Below are 25207 nucleotides of genomic sequence, written 5' to 3'. Positions count from 1 at the left end.
CAAATAAGAAAAGGGAGGCAGTTGGCTTGGAAGACCTCCCAGGGAATAAATATTAGAACGAGGGGGGATGCAAAAATGTTGCCTATGGGCTCACTGCATGTTTCAAGAACTCAGTAGACAGGAATCGGGGGGGTGGGGGTGGAAATTGCTGAAATAAAAAACAAAAATAGATAATAAATAAATAAATAATTTTATTTGTATCCTGCCCTCCCCGGCCAAAGCTGGGCTCAGAGTGGCTAACATCATATAAATCAGACAATATGCATAATACAATATACAATATGCAAATAAAATAACATTCAACATTCATCAAAATAGTATAGAATATTAAATATCAGCATTTCAAGATTAAACAGAAATCGACTCTTAACAGTTACAATAAGTAATTTCTAAACTCCATTCAATAAAACAACAGCAAGCCACAGCGCACAACATAATACAGTGCAAAATGAGAAGCATAGACTGGAGCAGCAGTTCTCAAGCTGTGGGTCCCCAAATGTTGTTGGACTACAACTCCCATCATCCCTGAGCTCTGGCCTTACTAGGTAGGGATGATGGGAGTTGTAGTCCAACAACATCTGGGGACCCACAGGATGAGAAAGGCTGGGAGGGTGGGGCAAGGTAGGTGGAAAGAGGCCTTGCCTGGTGGAGTCTCTCCCCCCACAGTTCTTCCACCAGGAACAGCTTCCTTATGAGGAGTCCCAGGGCCTGAGGGTGGGGCAAGGCAGGTGGAAAGAGGTCTTGCCTGATGATTGTCATGTAAAGAAGGTGAGGAATCATAATGGGTGAGGGGTGCAGTCTCCAGAGCTGCAGCATTTTTCAGAGGAGCATATTTGGGGGGGGGGGTGTCCAGCAGGGGCATTGCTAGATAGTTAGAAGATTAAGAGAACAGGCCCAAATTTGCATTAGCTAATATATATGTTTAGATGCAAATCTAGTTCTCTGAGCAAATAAATATGGATTATTATTATTTTATTAGGATGTATGTCCCCACTCCTCCTCCCGAAGGTGTCCAGGGCAGTTGCTGAGGTCCACGTCAGTACTGTGCTTTGCAGCGTACTCAGAAGCCCCCATAAGCAAAGCAGTAAATAAATAAACAAGCTAAAGCTTACAAAGTAGGGAGAGGAGGCAGGAGAGCCAGAGCCCAGAGTAAACAGCCTAGGAGGCATCAGTCTAGAGGGATAAGCCCTCTTCATCCTAGTTCAGTCCTGGGGAATGCATGGCCTTCCAGGCTGTGTTGGGCTCCAACACCCATCATTTCTAATCATTGGCCATGCTGGCTGGGGCTGATGGGAGTTGGAGTCCAATGATGTCTGGAGGGAGCCAAGTTGGCAAAGGCTGCAGTTCCACTTCCGATGGACTTTAAGCTTTCTAGAGATACTGGATGTTCTCTCTCTCTCTCTCTCTCTCTCTCTCCCTCTGTGTGTGTGTGTGTAAACTAAATTCCACTCCTGTAATGTGCAGGAAACTATCTATCTGCCCTTCCATCCCACTGTAAGATCTCTCTGTTTGACTTGGTTTATGAAGGCAGCCAGCATTAAGCCAGCACAGAGCTGAAGGGAGTTTAAGATCTGTTACATTCTTATGTGTTTTAATTGATTTTTAACAGGATATTTCTATTTGCTTTTTACCTCCTCTGAGCCTTTGGGATGGAGCAGGCTATAAATTTAAATACATATAAAAATCTATTCTCTCTCACTCTCTGGCATGGTGAGTTGTCCTTGGATTCTAACAGATGTTCATTGACTTTCTTGAAAGAAAGAAAAAACGAAAGACAGACCTTTGAAAGTGTTTTTAGGAGGCCCAGAAATTTGTTCTGCTTCTAATTGGCCCCTTAAAGTCTGCTTCAGCCCTTTGCTAGGATGCACCAATTTTCACACTCAGGATTGTGGTTTTGTTGTCATAGTTACTAATCAAAGCACAGTTTTCAATACGCTGCTCCTTTTACTGGCAAAAGGACACCATCCGCCACATTCAAGAGGGAGGGTATCAGCAGTCCTGGAGAAGACTGTAAGGTCTGAAAATTGCAAATAAAAAATTAGGAGGAACGTAAGAGCTTTTCAGAAGGTCGGCAGTTCGAATCCCCGCGACGGGGTGAGCTCCCGTTGCTCGGTCCCTGCTCCTGCCAACCTAGCAGTCTGAAAGCACGTCAAAGTGCAAGTAGATAAATAGGTACTGCTCCGGCGGGAAGGTAAACGGCGTTTCCGTGCGCTGCTCTGGTTCGCCAGAAGCGGCTTAGTCATGCTGGCCACATGACCCGGAAGCTGTACGCCGGCTCCCTCGGCCAATAAAGCAAGATGAGCGCTGCAACCCCAGAGACGGTCATGACTGGACCTAATGGTCAGGGGTCCCTTTACCTTTTAAGAGCATGATAAGAGCCTGATGAATCGAGCCATCGTCCCAGCTAGCCAAGCAGCCCTGTTCTCCCAGCAGGTAGCCAGGTGCCTTTGGGAAAACTGTAGGCAGGATCCGAGCACAAGAGCTGCTCTCCCCTCCTGTTGTTTCCAGCAACTGGTATTCAGAAGCATCGCTGCCCTTGACCATGAAGGCAGAGCACAGTTATCATTGCCTAGTCCTCATGGATAGCATTATCCTCCATGAATTTGCCCAATCCTCTTTTAAAGCCATCCCAAACTGGTGGCTCTCACTGCCTCCTGCAGGGGATAGTTCCATAGTTTAACTATGTGCTAGATTAAAAAGTACTTACTTTTCTCTCTCCCTTTTTTGAAGTTTTATTCGAGTTCGGGATTTTTACGTACATTATATTATCTCGTTCCAATTTTAAATTTCTCGTACAATTTTTTTCTTTCCCTCCCTCCCCCACCCCCATATCCATTGGGTTCAAACTATTATCCTCAGCCATGGGCATAGCGTCTTTAGTTTCCACCGAATGTCTTTTGTTCCAGTAGTTTTTATCCATTGAAGATGGGGTTCCATCTGTTCCTTATCGTGGTGGACTTGAGCTTCCACGTTGTTTCCTGTGACATGACTGTGACAACGTCCGACTGAATAAGTTCAAACAAATAACTATTCCATGCCTCTACTGTCCATTTAAGTACTTACTTTTATCTGTTGGGACGTGGGTGGCGCTGTGGGTTAAACCACAGAGCCTAGGACTTGCTGATCAGAAGGTCGGCGGTTTGAATCCCTGCGATGGGGTGAGCTCCCGTTGCTCAGTCCCTGCTCCTGCCAACCTAGCAGTTCGAAAGCATGTCAAAGTGCAAGTAGATAAATAGGTACTACTCCGGCAGGAAGGTAAACGGCGTTTCCGTGCGCTGCTCTGGTTCACCAGAAGCAGCTTAGTCATGCTGGCCACATGACCCAGAAGCTGTATACCGGCTCCCTTGGCCAATAAAGCGAGATGAGCGCCGCAACCCCAGAGTCGGTCACGACTGGACCTAATGGTCAGGGGTCCCTTTACCTTTACCTTTACTTTTATCCTCCTGTGTTCAGCTTCACAGGATGTCCATGTGTTATGAGGGAGAAAAGCTTTCCTCTGTCCACTTCAGGCTGTGCATGTTTTTAAGAAAGTTCTTACTTGCCTTCTCTCTAAACTGGAAAATCCCAAACACTGCAGCCTTTCCTCATAGGAGAACCTCTCCACCTCCTTGATTATTTTGGCTGCTCTTTTCTGAACATCTTCCAACTCTACAATATCCTTTCTGAGCTGAGGGAACCAGAACTGTACACAGTCCCAAATGCAGTCGCGCCATAGATTTGTATATTAGCATTATGATATCAGCAGTTTTGGAGGAGGACCCCCAAAAAAAACAGTATGACGAAGACTGAACCTGCTTCTGATCCTGCACCCTAAGTTATGGTTCCTTTTGAACCCAGACTGGAGTAGAAGAAATGGCAGGAATTGTACTGGGACAATGGGTAGCTCCTATCTGTCAGGCAATGTTTCCCACCCAGCAATATCCTTGCAGTCTTCTCTTCCTCCTCCTCCCTGTATGGCGGTGAAAAAATAATGTGCAAAAATAAACAAAAGGCATGTCTCTGCAGAAATGCTAAATGTTGAGGGAAATTCAGTACCAGAGCTGCATGGGGTAAGGAACAGAATGGAGCTTCCTTGAGGGGCATGGCATGGCTGGCTGGAAACCTGAAGCCCTCAATCTGCAACTTTCTGTTGCAGGTCACGCTTGCATGTTTGTGTCTTTCCCCCACATACAAGACTCCCTGATCCTTCAAAAGTAGGAGGGGAGTATAAAAGGGGCAATGCCAGAGTGTGTGGGGGTTTACATATGTTTTAAAGTGGGAGGGACACATTCAAGCATTTTATTTTTTCCCCACCTGCACTCTGAAGTGGTAGAGCCAGCAACAAATATGTCACTTGAGATCACTGACAGCGTAGTTTCATCTGAAAATAGTCAGGAAGAAGATGAAAGAGAAAGGTTGAGTTAGGAAGGATGTGCTCCTGAGGCAGCTGCCTCACTCTGCCTAATGGTCAAACCGGCTCCAAACCTGTACCCTCACACAGCAGTCTCATTCATTCATTCATTCATTCATTATTTGTATACTGCCCTACTTCTGAAGATCACAGGGCAGTTCAGAACATAATTTACTCCAGCGGTAGGTAAATAAATAATTCTCCTTCTCTCATAATATTGGAGCTCAGGATCATGTCAGGGGAACCGATTGCTAGTAGATTCATGACAGGCCAAAGATTGGGGCTTCTTCACACAGCGTCCAATTAACTTATGGAAATCGGTGCATGAGATTTGGTGATGTCTATGGACCTAAATTACTTTAATTAACAGGGGATTAGGCAAATTCATGGAGGATGTGTCTCCAATGGCTGCCAGCCACATCAGCTGTATAGAGCCTCCAGGTTCAGATTCAATATACCTCTGAATGCCAGCTGCTCAGGGGCAAGCAGCTGAGGAAAGCTATTCCATCCACACCCTCCATGTGGGCTTCCTGGAAATCTCTGCTTGTCGGAAACAGAATGCTTCACTAAGCTGATCTAGCAGCCTGGTTCTTACAGTGTTAGCTCATGCAGTAATGCCCTTCCCTTCCGTACTGTCTACCCTTACTCACCAGTGCGTTGCAATATGGGCAATACAGGAATGAAGGACTTTACTCCTGGACTAAACCACTGCTGTTTAAGAATGTGTGGGTGAAAACCCATCCTTAGAATCATGGAACCAGAGCTGGGAGGTGCCAAAGACCATTTTGTCTCCCCCACCCACAAACATCCCCTGTTAGCTCTGTTTCATACCTGCACAAACAATTGTTTATCACTGTGTACTTGGTTCAAATCTTACCTCAGCCACAAACCCTTGAGAAGCCATGATCCCTCAACTCCCGTCCCTCAAATCTGTAATATCCACATACATAAAATGCTCTGAGTGCTTAGGGAAAGTAATTCTAAATATTTAAATTTTAAATATTACTATAACAGAGGCAACGAAAAGAGGAGATCCTGGAACAGAAAGGATTAGCAATGTTTATTTACCGAACAACATTGGGCAGACTTAAGCAGTGGATCTCAGATATTCTCTTACTTTATATGCTTGCTCCCTCACCAACCAAAAAAATGATACGTATGGAATAAAGCAACATAATTTAGGATCAGTTCACTTACCGGTAGTTATTTGCAGTGGCAATGTTAATTTAGGGGTGTGGTTTTAAAACCAGGTCAGTGAATTATTTGCTCCCATCCACTCTTCCGTGCTCCTGTAAAATACTGAAAACTTTAAAGGCACTGTAACCCCTTAATGGGCATATTTAACTGTACAGCGTTTGTTAACACTTTGAATAATACAGTATTCCTAGCAGTAACTGTTATAATATTAATGCACCCGTTAACAAGCTAAACTGCTAAAGGCACACAGAAGCCCACAATGGCACAACCTGCTTCAGCTGCATAGCATAGCTGTATTTACCACAGCGCCGTAGATTAATTAGCGCATATTAATTAATGTCAACTCAAGCAGGGGAAACAAATGTGAGGAGGTTCTATTATTTTATTTTATTTTTTAATAATATTTATTAAAGATTTTCAAATATAACAAAAAAAAAAGAAAAACATCCAAATTTAAGGCCTTATTTTCAATATCATCTTTCCAGGACTTCCCCCTCCCCACCCCCTCTTGTATTCCAATTCTTTCAAATAGATTCAACAAATTCTTACCCCAAATTTTAAAATTATTATCATTAACCCAATTTAAAAAATATTTTCCCATCCCCTAAAATTGACCTGTTCCCTTCCACGAGTTCCCCTCTTTAATATAAGATACAGATTAACATAAAAGAATTAAAAAAAGAATAAAATATAATTTAACACCCTTTGGATTCCAAATTTCCCTCCCCCCTTTCCCGGTTGCGTTCCCAATGTCCATCAAATCCACTGTCTCCTGGAGCTCCCACATCTGAACCATAATCTAAGCCATAATCCTTCACCAGTCCGCTTTGCCGTCTTTTTAGTAATCTTTACCGTCTTTTAATCATCTTTAATTTCAAATGTCCAATCTTAGAAAGGGTCTATCTTCCAACTTTGTCCAGTTCTTGTTTTTCTTGTTGTTCTTGATGTTCTCTCTTCTCCTCTTTTTTTTTCTTTTTTCTTTTTTTCCCCCTGCTCTCCTGCACAAATGTTCTAATTCCAAAAAGCTTGTAATTCCTCTACAGAGGCTTTGTTATTCAGGAACAAAACATTACGTCAAGTCCCTTCCATTCTTCAGTAGATAAATCTATTGTCTCCTTTAGTGTGTAGACCTCTGTAGACAAAATAGTGTTCCATTTCTGCAGTTTCCCAGGAGATAAAATGTCCGATTCAAATTCCATGCCAGCGATACTTGTAATAACCCACAGCTCCTCTAGAGGGATTATAGTAACTCAGTTTCATTCCCGATCTCACCCACCAGTCAAAGTAACTTATTATTCCTTGTTTTAAACAGTTTATATCCAATTTATAACAAATGTAACCAGCAAAGTCCTCGTAACAAAGTTCTCTTTTTGTTCTTCAGTTTTGGCAGCTCCTTTGACAGCTGTCAAAACCTCTATTTCTCCTCTCCAGGCGCTCTCACGGATCGCTCCCGGGGCTTCCGGGGGGGTTTGTATTTTAATTCACATTCCACTCTTCTCCTCCAGCCCAGCTTATAATTTTCCATCGCGAAATTAATATCTTTATCAAAAGAAAAGGTTGCGCTCGATCTTAGTTGTCAGGTCCTTTGCTTTAGCTCCTCTACAACAGGGGGGAGGTTGACTTCCTTTTTATACCTCCCCCGCTCGCTCCGAATTTAAGAAAAAATTTATTCCCCTTTTTAATCCAAGTTCCAATTACTCACGGGTTGTTCTTTTAAGTCCAGATTTTCAATGGAAGAAGTCAGCGCTCTCCGCCAAATGGCATGCGGCTTCGCTCGGCAGGGGAAGCGGAGGACTCACAGCACCACCACCCCCCCCGTCACCCACTCCGCAGCCTTTAAAAAGGCTCCTTCGCATGGTCGGGGGGGCGCAAACGGTGCCAGCCGAGTCACCATGCCCATGGGTTTCAGCACCCATGGTTTTTGAGGGTCCCCGCGTCGCCGGCGCGGTAGAACCCAGCCCCTGCCGAGCAGACTCCCTCTGGAGCTCGGAGGGAGTCCGCCATTCGGCGATGGCGCCAACCCGGAAGTCCAGGAGGTTCTATTATTTATTGGGCGATGGACTGGGGAATATTTGCTAAAGCCTAGTCTCAGGGGTTTGGGGTGTTTCTCCCAGGGATTCCAGATTTTAGTTGCAAGTGTCAATAAACCACTGTGGATTTATTTTCCCTGGATCCAGAATTGGCTTCCTTGACCAGACTGTGGGTGGTGGTGGCATTGGAGTTGCTCCTGTTTTAGGTACTAAGGTACTAGTAAGGTACTAAGGAAGGGACGCAGGTGGCGCTGTGGATTAAACCACAGAGCCTAGGACTTGCCAATCAGAAGGTCACGGTTCGAATCCCCGTGATGGGGTGAGCTCCCGTTGCTCGGTCCCTGCTCCTGCCAACCTAGCAGTTTGAAAGCATGTCAAAGTGCAAGTAGATAAATAGGCACCACTCTGGCGGGAAGGTGAACAGCATTTCCGTGCGCTGCTCTGGTTCGCCAGAAGCGGCCTAGTCATGCTAGCCACATGACCTGGAAGCTGTACGCTGGCTCCCTTGACCAATAAAGCAAGATGAGCGCCGCAACCCCAGAGTCGGTCACGACTGGACCTAATGGTCAGGGGTCCCTTTACTTTTAAGGTACTAAGGTAAGGTTACCAGATTTTTTTTCAATGAATCCAGGGACACTTTTCAACTTCAATGGATTTTGTATGGGGACTGATTTGTAAATCCGGGGACTGTCCCCGGAAACGGGGATGTCTGGTAACCTTATAACTAAGGGCCTCTTTTTAAATAAATAAGCTAAATAAGTTTTTGCAACACACCCAGTGCCTGGTTGTAGGCCATCAAACCAAATATTTGTTAGTGCTGGGTGACCGGCAACTTAGCAAGATCTGGGTTCCTTCTTAACCAAGGGCCATTTCATCTAGTACACGGCAACAGAACTGGGTTTGCCGCTGACCTTCCATGCAGCAGCAAACCACAGCTAATCACAGTTGCCTACCAAGTGCATCAGTATGAAACACGTACGTCAAGAAATACATCTATATTGCATTCACACTTTGAATTTTAAAAAATAAAATAAAAAATTGGATGTACACCTAAAACTAATATATATATATATGGGAATGTACAAAAGTAGTGAAGTTAGCTATTCGATGCTTAACATGAGTCTTATGAACTTAAATAACAGGTCATGTTTTAGGGAAGTTATGTTTTTTGGGGGGAAGTCAAAGCTCAAATGAGACAACGCTCTGAAAAGTTAAGTCTGACATTCTGAAGTTGTGCAAGTTTTTTATCCCCAGTTCTTTGGTGATAAATAGCTATTATCTACTGTGTTGGTAAAGGGACGCAGGTGGCGCTGTGGGTTAAACCACAGAGCCTAGGACTTGCCGATCAGAAGGTCGGCGGTTCGAATCCCCGCCACGGGGTGAGCTCCCATTGCTCAATCCCTGCTCCTGCCAACCTAGCAGTTCGAAAGCACGTCAAAGTGCAAACAGATAAATAGGTACCACTCCGGTGGGAAGGTAAACGGCATTTCCATGCGCTGCTCTGGTTCACTTAGTCATGCTGGCCACATGACCCAGAAGCTAAGTTATACGCCAGCTCCCTCAGCCAATAAAGCGAGATGAGTGCCGCAACCCCAGAGTTGTTCACAACTGGACCTAATGGTCAGGGGTCCCTTTACCTTTATCTTCACTGTATCAATATACTATTTCTATTGTTATTATTAGAGTAAGTCTCAAAAATAAGGATCTGTATTAGGGGACACGTAGATAGCCTGGTAGGATAGAGGATGGTGCCAAGGTGCCAGATTCAATCTCTGAATGGGACAGCTGTATATGCCTTCATTGCAGGCGGTTCGACTAGATGATCCTTAGGGTCTCTTCCAACCCCATGATTCTATGATCCACCTTTGATCCAAGGCAAAGATTTCCTGGGGCAACTACCCCCTCTCCTAGTGAGATCAAGAACCACAGCCAAAACACTCCCACCAGGGTAATAACAGCCACAAAGTTCCCAATAAGAACAAGCTCCAAATTGCATTAAGCTGAACTGACGGCAACCACGAACCACCAGCAGCCTTTCTGCTGTGCTGTTCTGTTTGGAGCAGTTAAAGAAACTGACTGAAGTTAAGGAGGGTCAGAGAAGAGGAGCAGATGAGAGACACTGAGTGAGTGGCTGATCTGGTGCAAGAGAGAAATTCACCCAAAGCATAGGAACTTTTTTAGATCCAGGCTTATCCCTTACCCGAAACACACCTACAAAGCTACAGAAACTGTGTGTGGTTTTGTTTTTTGTTTGTCAGAAGAAGCGAAACCAGAAGGGACACCGAGAGTTGTTTGTAGGGCTCTTGTTATTTCAATAGCCTGCCGTCCCCTCTGATCTTATCCAAGCCCTGCTGAGGTACAGCTCCCGGCCAAGTAGTGCTGGGAAGTGTTGCCTCTTCAAAGGACATGAACAACTGCAACAGCCCCTTCAGTGCAAGTCCCCATGTATATAAGGATTAGAGATGGTGGAGAAATTCTATTTCAGTTTGCATTTAAAGGCAAATCTAACTAATCTGTAGTATCTGAAACAATATGCATACCGAGACTGCAGCTACCCTTAAACCTTTGAATTTTGCAGTGCCATTCTCCAGCAAAATCAAATGCATCTAGAAGTGAAAATAACATGCAATCATTTTATATATCTGCAAATCCTGCATTGCAGGGAGTTGAACTAGATGACCTTTGGAGTCCCTTGCAACTCTACAATTCTATGATTCCAAATCAGGAGGAAATATGCTTTGTAAATATGTGTATATTGGGATATGTGTATATTGGGCAAAATTGACAAATTCACCCATCCCTGATAAGGATCATCAACCTGCTGGTTGGGTTCGAATGGGTGGTCATGGGTGATGGCAAGGAGAGACAAAATCCAGTTTTAAGAGCACCTGAGCTTGCCAAGGACACATTTTGCCTCTTCATAAAGTATTCACTTAGCTTGTGGAACTCTCTGTCACAAGATAAAATGATGGCCGTTAGCTTTAACAGCTTTTTGAAAGGATCAGGCACACCGATCATCTGTCAATGGCTATTAATTATGATGATGAATTGAAGCCTGCATATTCAGAGCCAGTCTATACCTCTTGGCAACACCAATTGCTGAAGGAAAACTCCAGTGGGGTTAGCTACCTTGTGTAAGGGATTGCTCGATTGGTAGAGCACGAGACACTTAATCTCAGGGTCGTGGGTTTGAGCCTCATGTCGGGCAAAAAGATTCCTGCGTTTCAGGGAGTTGGACTAGATGTCCCTCGGGGCCACTTCTGACTCTATGGTTCTGTGATTCTATTATTATCTTTGAGGTCTGCTTGTGAGCTTCCAAGTGTTGTGTAATTGAAAGCAGAATCCTGGACTACATAAAAGGCCCACCCCCACCATAAATTTAAGATTCTTTGGAGAGGAATGTTTTAAATGTATGGCATGGGTGTCAACTGCAGTCTGATCCAGCAGGACAAATATTACATTCTTAAATATACTAGAGGCCCACAGCAAGGTTCATCTATCAGTGCTTCTCCAACTTGGGACTCCACCTGTTGTTGGACTACAACTCCCATCATTCCTGACCACTGGTCCTGCTAGCTAGGGATGATGGGAGTTGTAGTCCAACAACTGCTGGAGGCACAAGTTTGAGAAACACTGCTAGCTGGTTGCATTCACAGATGGGAGCAGGCCCACCCACCCACCGTGGCAGAGCGTGCTGTTGAAATCTTGATATTCCCACAAGGCAAGAGGAGTCTCACAAGTGAGTTTGGCACATCACACCTCCTCTTTCAAAGCTTGTTGGGGGCAGCAGGATCTTGTTAGGACATCTCCCTTTGCTTCCGTTCAGTTCTGAACTTCTTGCCCTGCCCCTGAACTCCTCCTGAACTGATTCTAGAAATTTGGTTGCCCTTTTCTGAACCTTTCCCAACAGTACTCTATCCTTCTCGAGGTTAGGCAACCAGAACTGCACACAGTATTCCAAATGCGGTAGCACCATAGATTTGTATAATGGTGGTGTGATGCTGGGTGTTTTGTTTTCAGTTCTTTTCCTAATGATTCCTAGCATGGAATTTGCGTTTTTCACTACTGCCACACACTGGGTGGGTGTCTTCATCAAGCTGTCTGCTACAACCCAAAGTCTTGTTCCTGGGCAGTCACCACCAGTACAGACCCCAGGAGCATATAGGTGGAATTAAGACCTTTTTTTGCCATGACATGCATCGCTTTACACTTGTTTACATTGAATTGCATTTTCCATTTTACCTCCCATTCCCTCAATTTGGAGAGGTCTTTTAGGAGTTCTTCACAATCCTTTTTTTGTTTTAATGACCCTGAGCAAAGAATCTAACAACTTGGTGGCATTGAATATTTTCTTCATTTTTTAAAAGCATTTTTTGAGCATTTATAAACTCTTTCATATTTAAATTTTTTTTAATCATTTTAAAATATTGAGAAACTGGGGTGGTGTGGAATCTGGTGACTGGGTAGGAGAAGGAAATAAAATGTTGTGTGAGCGATAGGTGGAAAGCTTGATAACTAGGTGGAAGGGCAAATTGTACAGTGTGGCTGGAATAGGAGGACAAAGACATCTGTATCTATATATCTATCAGGCAGGGAACCTTCTTGGCGTAGTGGGCCAGATCCTTACTGGTCCCCACCCCTGTGGGCCAACTTTGACAGGTGGGTGGGACATCCCACTTGTCAATCAATCAACATCATGGTAAACAGCAGGCTAGGTCACTTCCTGGAAGTTGTGGCTGATGTTCATTGGTGCTGATGGGGCGGAAGACAAGGAGCCCTGATTTTGCCAATGAAAGTCTAGTTTGTCCCTATCCTCTTCTCTGCTGAGTCCTAAAAGGGCAACACTGAGACTAAGGAAGCTGATGGTCAGGGCTATCCCTTGGACTGGATATGAGTCAGAAGGCAGGAAAGTGGGGACTGCCAGAATGAGCTTGGTGGAGCTGTGCCCCATTCGTCCTAATGGACCAGCCCCCACTGCTTCCTGGTTCACGCTGAGAATATACAACCACAGCATGGCTGGCTGACTTTTGGAGGGTACGGGGTGGGAAATGAGGCCAGGTATGAGAAATGGAAGTCCCAGAACTCTGATCCAGAGCATTCTGTGCTGCAATGATGTTGTTACAGCGCTCCACTGTTTTTCTGTATACAGTGGATAGTAACATATGAATGCCGGTGTAATTAGACATGTTGCTTGTGCCAGCACAACCTGCATGCTTGATTTGTAAATGAGTGTATGTAGTGACTTCACTGAAAAACATTGAGTTGTACATGATGTGAACTGCTGCCAAAGTTCAGTGTATGGTTTTGGATCAGCTTTGCTCCTGTTGGAAGTTTGGGTGCAACTTAAATTGCAGAAGGGTGTGCAGGAGGTTAAGGCAGACAGAGTGGGGGATCTTCACATTCCCAGGTTATCCCTGTACCTATAATACATAAACTGCCTTCTCTATCTCTTTGATGTTTATATTGATAATCTCAGGTGTGTCCTGTTTGCAACTTCCTCCTCCTCTTCCTCTGCCTCCTCCTCTCTCAGTATGAGAGATTACCCTGGATCTGAGAGGACAATGGAGCAAGCACAATTGCTTTTCTATCCAACTTGTATACTTCCTACAATTAAGCACTTTGTTGCTGTTCTCACTCCACAAGCATCTCTCTGTGTGATTAGAAACAGGTAAAGTCTACTCTCCAACCAAGATTAAGTAGCCAAACACTGCTCACTCTACATACTAAAGGATTTCAATAGGCAGTGGGACCCTGTTATCCCAATAGTCTCATTCACACATGCAAATCACCACTTGAATTGAGGTAATTAAGTGCTGGGCGTATGTGGGCTGTCATACAGATGCATGTTTGCCACAAGAGTTGACCTGGATGTGTGATAACATTACTGGAAAAACCTCAAAACATGGTGATTGCAGCTTGAATGTGTGAACAGATGCCATCAACAAGCATTGTGTTTGAGGAAATATGAACAATGTGTGTATGGTATTATATCTATGGTGGCCCCATTCACACATGCAAATCGCCACTCCATGCCACAGGTGTAGGAGATTGATTGAGGATTAAATCTGTAGATTAAAATTTAAACCACCTATCCCATATGTGTGGGAGAAATGCAAAAGTAAGTGAAGCCTTTTTAGCAAAGTAGAACACTTATACCTTTTGCAACTTGCTGAAGTTTAGGAATAAGGCAAGTACACATGTTTTAATCCTTTTTATTTGTAGTCTGCTGACCTCCCCCTCTTCACTCACATTGAAGAGAATGAACCACATACTTTAGCATGGGCATGGCCAGGATTTATGTTAGGGGGGGCAGAACCGAGCTATCTGCAACTCGATTGGTCAGTTAGTTAAGTATTTTCATTTATTTGCTTGATTTGGGGGGGGGGGCAGCTGTCCCCCTGGCTATGCCCATGCATTTTAGTAAGATAAACAAAAAAGGTTTACTTACATCTCAATGCAGGCAGCAACTACAATACAGGTAAGAAAAACTTCTCAGGTACAAAATACCAAAGTTGGCTGCAAAATAGAGTGCATGTGTGTGGAGCCCCCAGGCACATGTCTGATCAGTGTGGAAGCATGGTGGAAAAAGAGTCTCCTCAGAGGCAGGAGGAAGTATAACAGGTTACAGTGGTACCTCGGGTTACAGATGCTTCAGGTTACAGACTCCGCTAACCCAGAAATAGTACCTCGGGTTAAGAACTTTGCTTCAGGGTGAGAACAGAAATCGCACGGCGGTGGCAGCCGAAGGCCCCATTAGCTAAAGTACCTAGTACCTCAGGTTAAGAACAGTTTCAGGTTAAGAACGGACCTCTAGAACGAATTAAGTTCTTAACCCTAGGTACCACTGTATTTCCTTTGTTACAGAATTTCTGCCCAGAGAAGACAGGGGAAGTGACCACACAGCGGGTCCTTTCTAGGAACTTTAAGAACTCGCTGTGCACTAGTCCTGTGCTTGTCTAGCAAAACATGCATTTGTGATTTGGCTGCAAACGCCACAACAGGTATCAAGTTGTGGCTGAAACTCATTGGGTATGGGAGGGCAGAAGGCCAGTGTGTAACAGTAGGAGGCGCCAGATCCAATGATAGGCAGAGAGAACTAATTCTCCTACTTGCTGAGTTCTACAGGGGGCAACTGTGAGGCGGCAGGCAAAGAGGAGACAGTGCCACCCTCTGGACTGGTTGTAAGGCAATTGGTGGACTGACAGAAGGCAGGCTAGTCAGGGCACTGAGCTGCAGCTCAGTGGTAGATTATCAGCTCTGCATGCAGAAGTTCAATCAGACATTCTGTGCTGGATGGATCAGTTGTCCAACTCCATATAAGGCCTGATGTGTGGCAGGTCAGTGAGTGAACTGACTTCATTGAGAAACAAGGCATTTCAGTTAATGATGAATGCTTGGGATGTTATATCTGCCAAGCCACGTTCACACATGCCGGCCATTGCTTGAGTTCACACTCCTCAAGTGGGAAGCAGGCTGGTTCGAAGCTGCTCCTCGTTCTCTCTGGCAGATTTTGTAGGTTACTACTACTTCCCCTGTCCTTCAAACCTCCCCATCATCCTAAATACTTGGGAGGGTCATAAGCAAGACATGCTCCCACATCACCCCTTCTATCCTGCCAACATTGTAGGTAAAGGTAAAGGGACCCCTGACCATTAGGTCCAGTCGTGGTCGACTCTGGGGTTACGGTGCTCATCTCGCTTCATTGGCCGAGGGTCATGTGGCCAGCATGACTAAGCTGCTTCTGGCAAACCAGAGCAGCACACGGAAACGCCGTTTACCTTCCCGCCAGAGCAGTACCTATTTATCTACTTGCACTTTGACGTGCTTTCGTACTGCTAGGTTGGCAGGAACAGGGACCAAGCAACAGGAGCTCACCCCGTCGCGGGGATTCGAACCGCCGACCTTCTAATCGGCAACTCCTAGGCTCTGTGGCTTAACCCACAGCGCCACCCGCATCCCTACCAACATTGAGGTGGTGATAATTCGGCCCTGTTACAGCACCAAGGTGGTTATAAGGATTACTGAGATAATAGAAGCCTTATTGGCACTCCACAGAGTGAAATATAAATGCTAAGCGTTGTTGCTATTACGGATATACACACATGTGTAAACCACCCTTAGTCTGGGCTTTGGGGCAGTCTGTGTGTACACTCACAATATGAACGGGTGCGCATGATAGGCCTAAGCATTCACAACTAGGCAAGAGAAGCACTGATTCTTTAACAAAACAGTACCTGGAAGTGTCCAGGAATGGGCTTGCTTGCTTTTTGTTGTTTAACCCTTTGCTGGTATTTCAGATTTGTCTCTCTCTGTTTCGCTGGCATTTATCTCTCCCCACGCCCAATCCAACAGGCGCGTGCCCGCGCGCTGCAAAGCTCCTTTCCTCCTCGTCTCCCCGTGGCTGCCAGAGGCGCCCCTGACAAATTGGGTGTGCGATTGGGAGCCTAGAGTTCAATTAGCAAACACACTGAGCGAGCCATCGGCGTAAGTGACCTTACAAGTTTAATTAACGTCCCATCATTATGAGAGATTGAGATCAAACCGCCGTCACTTTGATAAATTAACAAATTATCATCCTCGAGTCCCCGCGCCCGCTCCCAATCCGGAGAGAGTGCTAGGATCCACTCCCGCTAGCCGGATTAGTGGCAGTGCTTGATCCGAGAGCTCGTTCCGTTCTCCGGCTCCCCAGCCCTGCAGGCTCCATTCCTAAACACACATATAAAAGCTGCCAGCCAGCCTACCTTGACAGGGTGGGAGGAAGAAGTCCTATACGTACTTGACGGTACGACCTTTCAGTCGAGCTCATTGCTCTCTCGCTCCAGCGCCCCGATTCTGAAATGACCTAGAAGAAAGATCCATTGACTTTAATGGGACAATTCTCAGTGAATGGATTTGTGGTGCTTCTTTGGAGGTGGGAGCCGGGGGGGTGGGGAGTAACGCACAACCACACTTTTGGCATGTCTCCAGAGACTTCAGACCCAAGCAAAGTTGCTAGCGGGAAAACCTTGGCAACAATGCAGCGGGAAGGTCTCCTGCGCAAAGCAACACGGAAATAAAATGGAGGGAAGGCAGCGGAAGACCCTTATTCTCAGCCCTAGTCGGTCACTTGGCCCCGCCCGCTACCAAAGATGAGGACCGGGCAACACATCTTTAAGTACGTAGGTACGCGTACCTGATTTCCCCCTTCCCAACAGGTGTTTGAGACAGGTACGTGTACCACTCAGGTGCGTCTCTCAGAGAAAAAGCTGAAATGGGGGGCACTGCTCTCCTTGGGCGACACACCCGAGTTGGTTTCTGCGTCGTGCGCGAAATCTCCCTGAAAACCGGGTTGATATAAATGATACAGTTTTTTTGTTTTTACTTGTTTGTTTTACATAATAAAAAAAAATTATATACCGCTACGTCACAAAGAAAAATCAAAGCGGTTTACAGCAATAAAAAGCATAAAACGTAAAGAGTCACATTAGTTTTACTCTCCCATGAGTTGACCAGGACGGAGGGGAGATAGCTGGAGTTGGGGAGAAGGTACATGCTGCGCCCAGCCTTGCTGGTCGTGGGAAGGAGATCCCGAAAGTCCCGGGAACCTTACGAATATCGGTGTGATTTAATAAGGGGGGACACACACATGGCTGCTCACATGGGCGTAGCTAGGAGGGTGCGGGGAGGGGGGGGATAGCTGCCCCCCCACTAAATCAAGTAAATAAATAACTAACTAACTGACCAATCAAATAAATAAATAAATAAATAAATAACTGACCAATTGCGTCACAGATAACTCGGTTCTGCCCCCCATAACTTAAAGCCTCCCCCCCAAAAAATAAATATTGGCCACTTCCGTGCCTGCTGAACACGTGATGGTTTAGTGTTTCCCTACTCCGCACTGGACAACAGGCACGCTGAGCTTGTCTATGGCTCCACAATGGCTCCATCCAGGTCACCCACTTGATGCTGCCAGAGTCTTTATGAAATGCTCGGTGTCCCACGCTGGAGAAGGAATGAGATTCTTTCATTCATTCTCCCTTTCTCCCTTTCTTCCTCTTGCCTCCAGATTTCACATCCTATTTGTTTTGCAACCCGGCGCTTCAGTCCTCTCTCTCTCTTCCCCCACCCCCCAACCTCCTTTCGCAGCTTAAGGCCAATCCACCCGCTTCTTTCCCAAAGCTCTCTCCCTAACATCCGCCTGCCTACTCTTCCCCTTTCCCTCTGGGATCACGAACAGCACAAACAGCCCCGCAGCCGCCTAGATGCTAACGAAAAGGGGGAGAATTTAAAACGACGCGCAATTGAATCATTAAAAAAAAAACCCCACACTGGGAGTTTTAAAAAGAATGGGGGATCTTTTCTTTTAGAGGGAACAAACTTGTTTTTATTTGGGCAGGGGGTGGATCTCAGAAGCATTTGAGAGGGGGGGGAGGGAGAAAGAGACCCTATGTGGAAATAAATGAGGGGAACCGTAAAGAAAGGTCACCTAAGGATAGGAGGCGCCGTCAAGGGGATCTTTGCTTTGGGTTTTTATCTCGCCTGTAGCTCACCGTCTTTTGCTCGGAGCTGGGTGGGGAGAGTCGCTTTGATGTGACTGAAGATTTCTCAAGTCTCCCCATTCCACTTCCCGGCCCCCTTTTGCGTCCTTGCCATAATCTGGCGCGTATTAGAGCGGCCTAATTGCAAATCGATGCCGTTCGCAGCCCGCTGGGTGTTTGCAAAGTGGTTGTGGATGTTAATACCAATACAACACCCCCCTCCTCCCCAAGTTCGCCAAACCAGTGGCCTTGAGGATCTCCCGCACCGCGCAGATCCATCAGCGCGGAGCCGCCTGACCAAGATAGGCCCCTGCGCACCGTGGGTCCCCCACCACCCGGTCTGCGTTTCCTGCTGTCTTTCCAGTCCAATTCTTGGAGACATCTCCCGGGAGAGAAGCGGTTTCTCCTGATCTGCGCTTCTCTCCGTCAAGGGTTGCTCCGTTTCCACAATTCTTCGGTAAAGGCGTCTGAAAGGTAGCGAAACAAAACGAGGTGCCTGGAGGATTGCGACCCCCTTTCTCAGTTCGCGTTGGTCTACTTAAGCGAAAAGAAGCACCGTGCGCTCTGGGGTAAATCGCGCGCAGTAGACGACAGGGATGCTTAGGTTGCCAAACTAAATACACTTATTTGAGAGTATGTCCCACTGGGTAACCCTAATCAATCTCTGTAGTTCTAACACACACACACACATAGAGCAAAGCATGGGAAGTAATCAACGCTGCGTGGAAGGTGACTGAGATTTCCCGTGGAAGGTGACTGAGATTTCCCGTGGAAGGTGACTGAGATTTCCCTTCCCGGGCACCGAGTATTTCCAGGCTGACCTTGGCCTCAGTGCGCCAATAAACCCCAAGCAAAGGTTTGGTTCAGACGTGCGTGTCCGTTACCTGGTGACTACTGCACCAAGGGATTACCTCCATGTCTGAATGGGTCGAGACAAATCTAATGCCACTTCCGCAATTACTGGGTTACTGGCAGATCAGCAGGTGGCGTGAACCGATTTCTGTTAAGTGCTTGAAAACTTAGGTTTCCCGCTGGCACCTTCACACGTGCATCTTTATCATTTAATGCTTGAACCAGGCGGTTTGCGCAGTGGCAGATCAAACGCCGCAGACGGAGAGCCTGCGTCACCTGGCGCCACCTCAAACTCGTCGTTTTTCCATAAGTGAAAGCAGTTCACACGTTCAGCAGCCTCTGGAAGCGAGTTGTCAATGGAAGTGTGTGCGTGTGTGAATCATTGCCCTTCAAGTGTTACTGTGTTACAGAACTTATTCCCACTTCCACATCGCCTGGCGTTTGTGGGGGTGCCCGATCCATCACCACCACGCCAACTCCTCCTCTCTTCAGTGGCTTAAAAAAAAACACCACTTCCCCCCTTTGCAAATTTTGCTAAACTGCGCCCAGCTTTCAGTTTCACGCGCCCGGTTTAAGGCAGCGTCTAGCTCATCCGGCCCGACGCTACTTGGTAGGCAGAGCGCCTGGGCGCTGCAGCAGAGCCCGGCGGCCGCTCGTTGAGCAGCCCCCCCCCCCCCGAGGATTCGTCGCTCCGCAGCCGGCCACGTTCCCCCCACCCCGCACCCTCCGCTGACAAAAGGGCGTCTCGGTTGGTTTTTACATTTTCTTGTCATGGTGGAGAGTAACCCTGTCAGGCTATTCCAGTCCCCGAGTGGGAGGTGTGCTCAAAAGCTGAATATTCAGGGAGAGATGGCGACCCGGGCCAAGAGGAGAAAGGATGGGATGAGGCCCTTCCCGACAGCCTCCATTTGCGGGGGGGGGGCGGTGTAAGGAGAAAATGAAGGAGGGAAAAAGAGATTTGAGGGATAGATAGACAATGCATACATGGAAAGGGGAGATAAAAGATATGCACAGATACAGAGAAAGAAAGGAGGAGAAAGATGGATGGATAAACAGATACATTCGTCAGAAAGGGATGGAAAGACTGAAGAGAATGTCGATGGATTGTGGGTACTGATGGAGAGGATGCGAGGCTTTATGTGTGTTTTGTGTGTGGTTGGTTTTTGGTTTTTTGGTTTTTATATAAAGGCTGAAAATCTCTGCAATGACCTGGAATCTCTAATCCCAGATGTGTGTGCTGGTTAGCCGTAGTTACTCAGTGGTGCTGCGGAGCGCACTCTGTACATACCCAGAGGCACTCTCCTTATTTATTACTGCTTCCAATTATGATGAGGCTGAACCTTCCGAACAGGTTGTGGTGGTGAACTCTTGCTTAAATTAATCCCAGGGTGGTTCGACGTGTGGATATGGATGGTTGTAGGGAACGGCTTTGTGTGGACTGGTATGCACCAGAAAGAAGGAAAAGAAGAAGGAAAAAACGATTAGGAAGTGATATAGGAGACACAGTTCAGTTGGGAATGGATCCATGAATATATAAGTAGGTAGGCAAAAGATGTATATATATTCACACAGAGAGACTTTATCATCTTATGAATACCTGCAAGTTGGGGGGGACGACTTAGGCAGCATATATATATAGCTATATTATATAGAGAAAGAGGGGGAGGGGGTTGTGGTGCCCCCCCCACCTCTGGAACTCCCATCCTTTAGGAGATCTGTACTGTTGTAGTTTTTTGTTTGTTTCTGCATTACTGTTTTTAGTGTAAACCACTCTAATATTCTAAGGAAAGGAAGGGTGGGATGGAAATTATTTTAAAATAAATAAATGATGTGCTCCTTGAGTGTTCAAAGCACCTCACCTACATTGCCTAATAACACATAAGGCTGCACACATTATTATTATTATTATTATTATTATTAAATTTTGTATACCGTCCTTCATCCAAAGACTGCAGGACGGTTCTTAACATAAAAATACAAAATGAGATCACAAAATACAGGTTTTAAAAACAAAAACCAATAACCGTCCCCCTCCCACAAACACATTTAAAAGGCCATATAATGTTTAATGAGCCAAAGGCCTGCTTATAGAGAAACGTTCTCGCCTGGTGCCTAAAGATATGTAATGAAGGCACCTGATAAACCTCCCTAGGACAGCATTCCACAAAAGAGGAGCCACCACAGAAAAGGCCCACCCTCGTGCTGCCACCCTCTGCCCCTCTGGTGGGGTGGGCACACGAAGAAGGGCCTCAGATGGTAATCTCAGGCCAGGGTCCAGGCTGGTTCATATGGGGAGAGGAAACCACCGCCTTGAAGGGCTCTATGGGACAGAGACTGCGACTTAGCTGCTTCCCCTCAAGGCCGCCCAATGAGTTCATGTCTGCCTGCCTGCCGCGGAAGTCCCTGGTAGAGCCTGTTTGCTGGTTCCGGCGGAGAGGTGGCTGGCCAGAGAACGGCATTTAAAGGGTGCAAGGATGCTCAGCACGGCCGCAAGGAGTCTCCTGGCTGTTTCTTTGGTGGCAGCGCTGCTCTCTTGCGCCCTCCAGGGGCGAAGGCCACTTCAGCGTCGCGCAGCTCTAACCAAGCGCAGATTCTGGAGGAGTTTGCTGAGTGAGCTTCGTGGGGGGCGGGGGGGGGGCGCTTCCTGCCACTACCACACCCCCCTCCCGCAGCTGTCACCTCTGTCACTCTTTCCTCTGAATCCAAAATGGGTCCAAAGTTTCTCGAAGCTTTGCTAGGGACGAGGGAAGCGAGCTTTTCTTAGCTTTGGGCACAGCGATGGCGGGAGGTGACGGGGAGCGGGGGAGTTTGATTTCATCTCCCCGGATCCAGAGTGTATATATTTATTTATGATACTCTAGTGCTCCGGGAGATGTTCATTAAGGGGGAGATTTCAAAGGGAAACCAAACAGCCGGGAGGGGTTTCTCGTCTCCAAAGCAGCGATGGGGAGGGGGATAAGGGGGCGGGTGGGTGGAAGAGGTGGGTGTTGGGATTTATCAGCATTTTAACTTCTGACGGTTCCCCTTGGTTCTTTATTTTTTTTCTTCCTTAAACAAACAAACAATAAATAAAAAATCAGCCACTCAGGGACAATTTTCAGTCTTCTCCACTTTCATGCGCTTTCATTTTTGCTCTTGTTTATCACACACACACACACACACACACACACAGTGTTCTTTCTTACCCCAGTCTCGTATTTTCACAGTCATTTTTAACCTCCTTCTCCCATTACTTGATTCTTTCCTTCTTCCCCTTCTCCTTTCCTTTCTTTTCCTATGAGAAATTACTTTTCATCAGCATTCTTCCCCCAATGCGTATCCATTCCTTTCTGTTCACCTCTTCCTCTAATCTTTCGAAAGGGAAGGGGGTCCTTTTCCTTTACTCCTGATTACCAGTTCCTACACGATCCCGCCCGCCCCAAAAATGTGGTCTATCTCATTATTCTAGAATAATTCACCATTTAATCTATAGGAAGGAAGGGACTTGTTTTAAAGTTGGTCAAAGTGTGGTTGACTAGATAAGCTGCGGTATCTGGATGGGACTGGCTGAGAATTTGTGTGTGTGCGCGCGATAAAAGCATACACTACGTTACAATTCTTTTTTTTTTTTTTTTTTTTTTTTTGTTAACCTTTTAGGAATTAAAGGGGGAAATATATGGGAAAAGTTAAGGGACCACAGCAATGCAAACCTTTGGAATTCAGAAGAGTGAATACAGGGGAAAAAAGTCAGGACCTTTCTATAAAATCTTCACTGCAATCTCTTCTTGAAGGGAATAGAAAATGTTGCAATATAGAGCCATACAGGTTTGGCCATCACCGCCCCCCCCCCCCAAAAAAACATGCATTTGTTTCTCTGCACTGGCAACACGCGATTTTGGTTTTACTTTTTACTTTTTCAGATTGTGCCCAATGTCTTCCACTCTTGTGAACAAATAATCCCCGGATCGCCCTAACTGTCTGGCTAGGAAAACTTTCAGAGCCATTGGAGAAAAAAGAAAAAGAGATGAAGGGGGACGACGACACCCACCTATCTCTCACCCCAAGTGACAGAGAGTGACATTGTTTTTGTCCTCTCTCCCCCCTCCCTCTCTTGCTCCCTTGCTCTTTATTTTAGAAAGATCAGAGAAAATATGAATTCTTTTTAAAGGGAAAAAAGAAAAATCAATTTTAATTTCAGTTTAGAAGATTGTGTTAACAGGGGAGCTTGGATGGTCCGTATCACTATAGTCTCTTTCTCTCCCCCCCCCCCCCTTTCTCTCTCTCTCTCTGTCTCCTATTCAGCGTGGACGCTTTTCTATGCATTGTTCTGACTTTCGAGAAAAAGCAGTTGCAACACCCGCCTCCCCGCGCATCCTTCCTTTCTCGAGCCAATTCATGAAGCCAAGCGGGTTCTCTCTTTTTTCCTATTTCTGAAACATATGCTTCATTATCCTTGGATATTTGCGGGCGGGTGGAGGGAGGCGGCGGAGGTGGTTGAAGAGAGACACACAGTAATTTGTCAAGACGAGCATCTCAAGCCGGACAACGAACGCTGTGGTCTTTAAACACACATTTCAGCAAAGTAGCCTCTTTGTCCAACTCGGCACCCCGCCTCAAAAGAATAAAAGGCAGGAATGTCTTTGCTGAGGCTTCTCCCCCCCCCCTCCCTGTAGTTTGAGCAGAGAGGAAGATGGAAGCTATTTAAAGTGGAAGGGCTGTTACTCTTGGAAGACCTCGCGCGCATTAAAGGCTGCAGACGTTAATGGCCTTTGACACACTTGAGCCTGAGCTTCTCCCGAGCAAAATGAGACTTTATTCCGACGAAGCACGCCTGGGATCGCGCTGCCAGGGCCAGTGGTCGTCGCTCTCCCCTCCCCTCTTCTTTTGGAATGCGTGTTGGATACAATACATTGCATATAATACGTCTGCCTGGCCAGACGCCTGTCTCTCACATTTGGCTTTTATCCCCATCTCATCTTTCTCCTCTTGTATCCGTCGTTGTCGATATTTAAGTGTGCGATTCTCCAGGCCACGTCCCCATCTCGCTGCTTTCAATGGGAGACTGAAGGCTGCCTTCCTAGTCACGCTTGCCCTAATAAGCCCCGTTGTACTTGCCGAGGCTTCGCCAACCGGGCGCCCTCGAGAAGTTGCTGGACTACAACTTCCATCAGTGCTGGCTGGGGCTGATGGGAGCTGTTGTCGATAACATCCGGAGGGCACCGGGTTGGCAAACGCCGTGCTTTTGTAAGCTCAGATTTCTTCTCTCTCTCTGGGAATTAAGGGTGGTTCACTTTTGGGCTGACTCTGTTAAGACTTTACGCTGTAAGAGCCTTGAGGGCTGGATGATGGGACTCTGCAGAGCGCCCTGTACCTTAAATGGTGACGCTAATGAAAACAGCTGGCTCTAGCAAGCGAGCCAAATCACACACTGGCATGCGGCCAGTCTCAACAGAGCCACCCTGTGCTTGCGTACTTAGAAACAAGCACGTGCAATAGGCCCCTGGGTAAATGTGCATATCACCGCAGTCTAAATCCTTCTGCATCTGTTGTTCGGTATCCGCCTCCGGATAACCCACAAACTCTCGGCTAGAGTAGATTCCACTTTCCGTCTGCACATCCACTTCCCCTTACGACTGTACCGTTTCTCTCTTTCAGGAAATGCTCTGCAATTCCTCTCCCTCTCTCCTACAGCCTCCCTAATGCAATCATTATGGATATGAGATATGTAAAGCGCTTTGAACGCTTAGTGGGAAAGCGATAGACAAGTAACAAAAGCCTTGAAGCATCTTGACGACTTTTTAGCCTGTACAATCATGGCTTAAGCTTTCCTGGAGGTCCAGCCCTACTGCACCAGATATAATCGGGGTTCTCATGATTGGCATCGGTATCATTATGGCTACTATCCTTTCCACGACTCCTATTCATGCACATTCAAAATTATTATTATTATTCCCTGGGTGAAGCACGCTTGCTCAGAAAAAGAGTCCGCGGAGCTTAACGAGCCTTACGCACAAGTAAGTAACGTGGAAAACTTTTCCTTCAGTTGACACACGCACCCGAACACACACACACACACACACACACACACACACACACACACCTCTAACACACACATACGCTGTATGAGGAATTGTTACAGAAGCAGTACCAATAAATCCAGAGGCGGCAGGATCCAACCAGTCTATGTGTTTTTAAATATTTTACTGTAATGTTATCCTTGCGTTGATACTGTTCGTCAC

The 25207-nt window shown here is 46.3% G+C and overlaps 1 protein-coding gene across 3 annotated transcripts in view; it reads left to right on the top strand.

Moving 5' to 3' along the window:
- The window catches only part of ERFL (ETS repressor factor like), a 167358-nt gene that overhangs the window by 113494 nt on the left and 28657 nt on the right, over positions 1–25207 (top strand). The window contains exon 1 of one of the 3 annotated variants that reach the window (XM_079985634.1): positions 24961–24982. The exons of the other annotated variants lie outside the window; for them this stretch is intronic. The gene's annotated coding sequence lies outside the window, so the exon portion shown is untranslated. Of the gene's footprint in view, positions 1–24960; positions 24983–25207 lie in introns of those variants that run through there. 3 annotated transcript variants of the gene reach the window in all.

The sequence above is a fragment of the Podarcis cretensis genome (genome assembly GCF_951804945.1).
Source record: "Podarcis cretensis genome assembly, chromosome: 8".
Lineage (NCBI taxonomy): Eukaryota > Metazoa > Chordata > Lepidosauria > Squamata > Lacertidae > Podarcis > Podarcis cretensis.
This window is presented reverse-complemented; position numbering and strand designations above follow the sequence as displayed.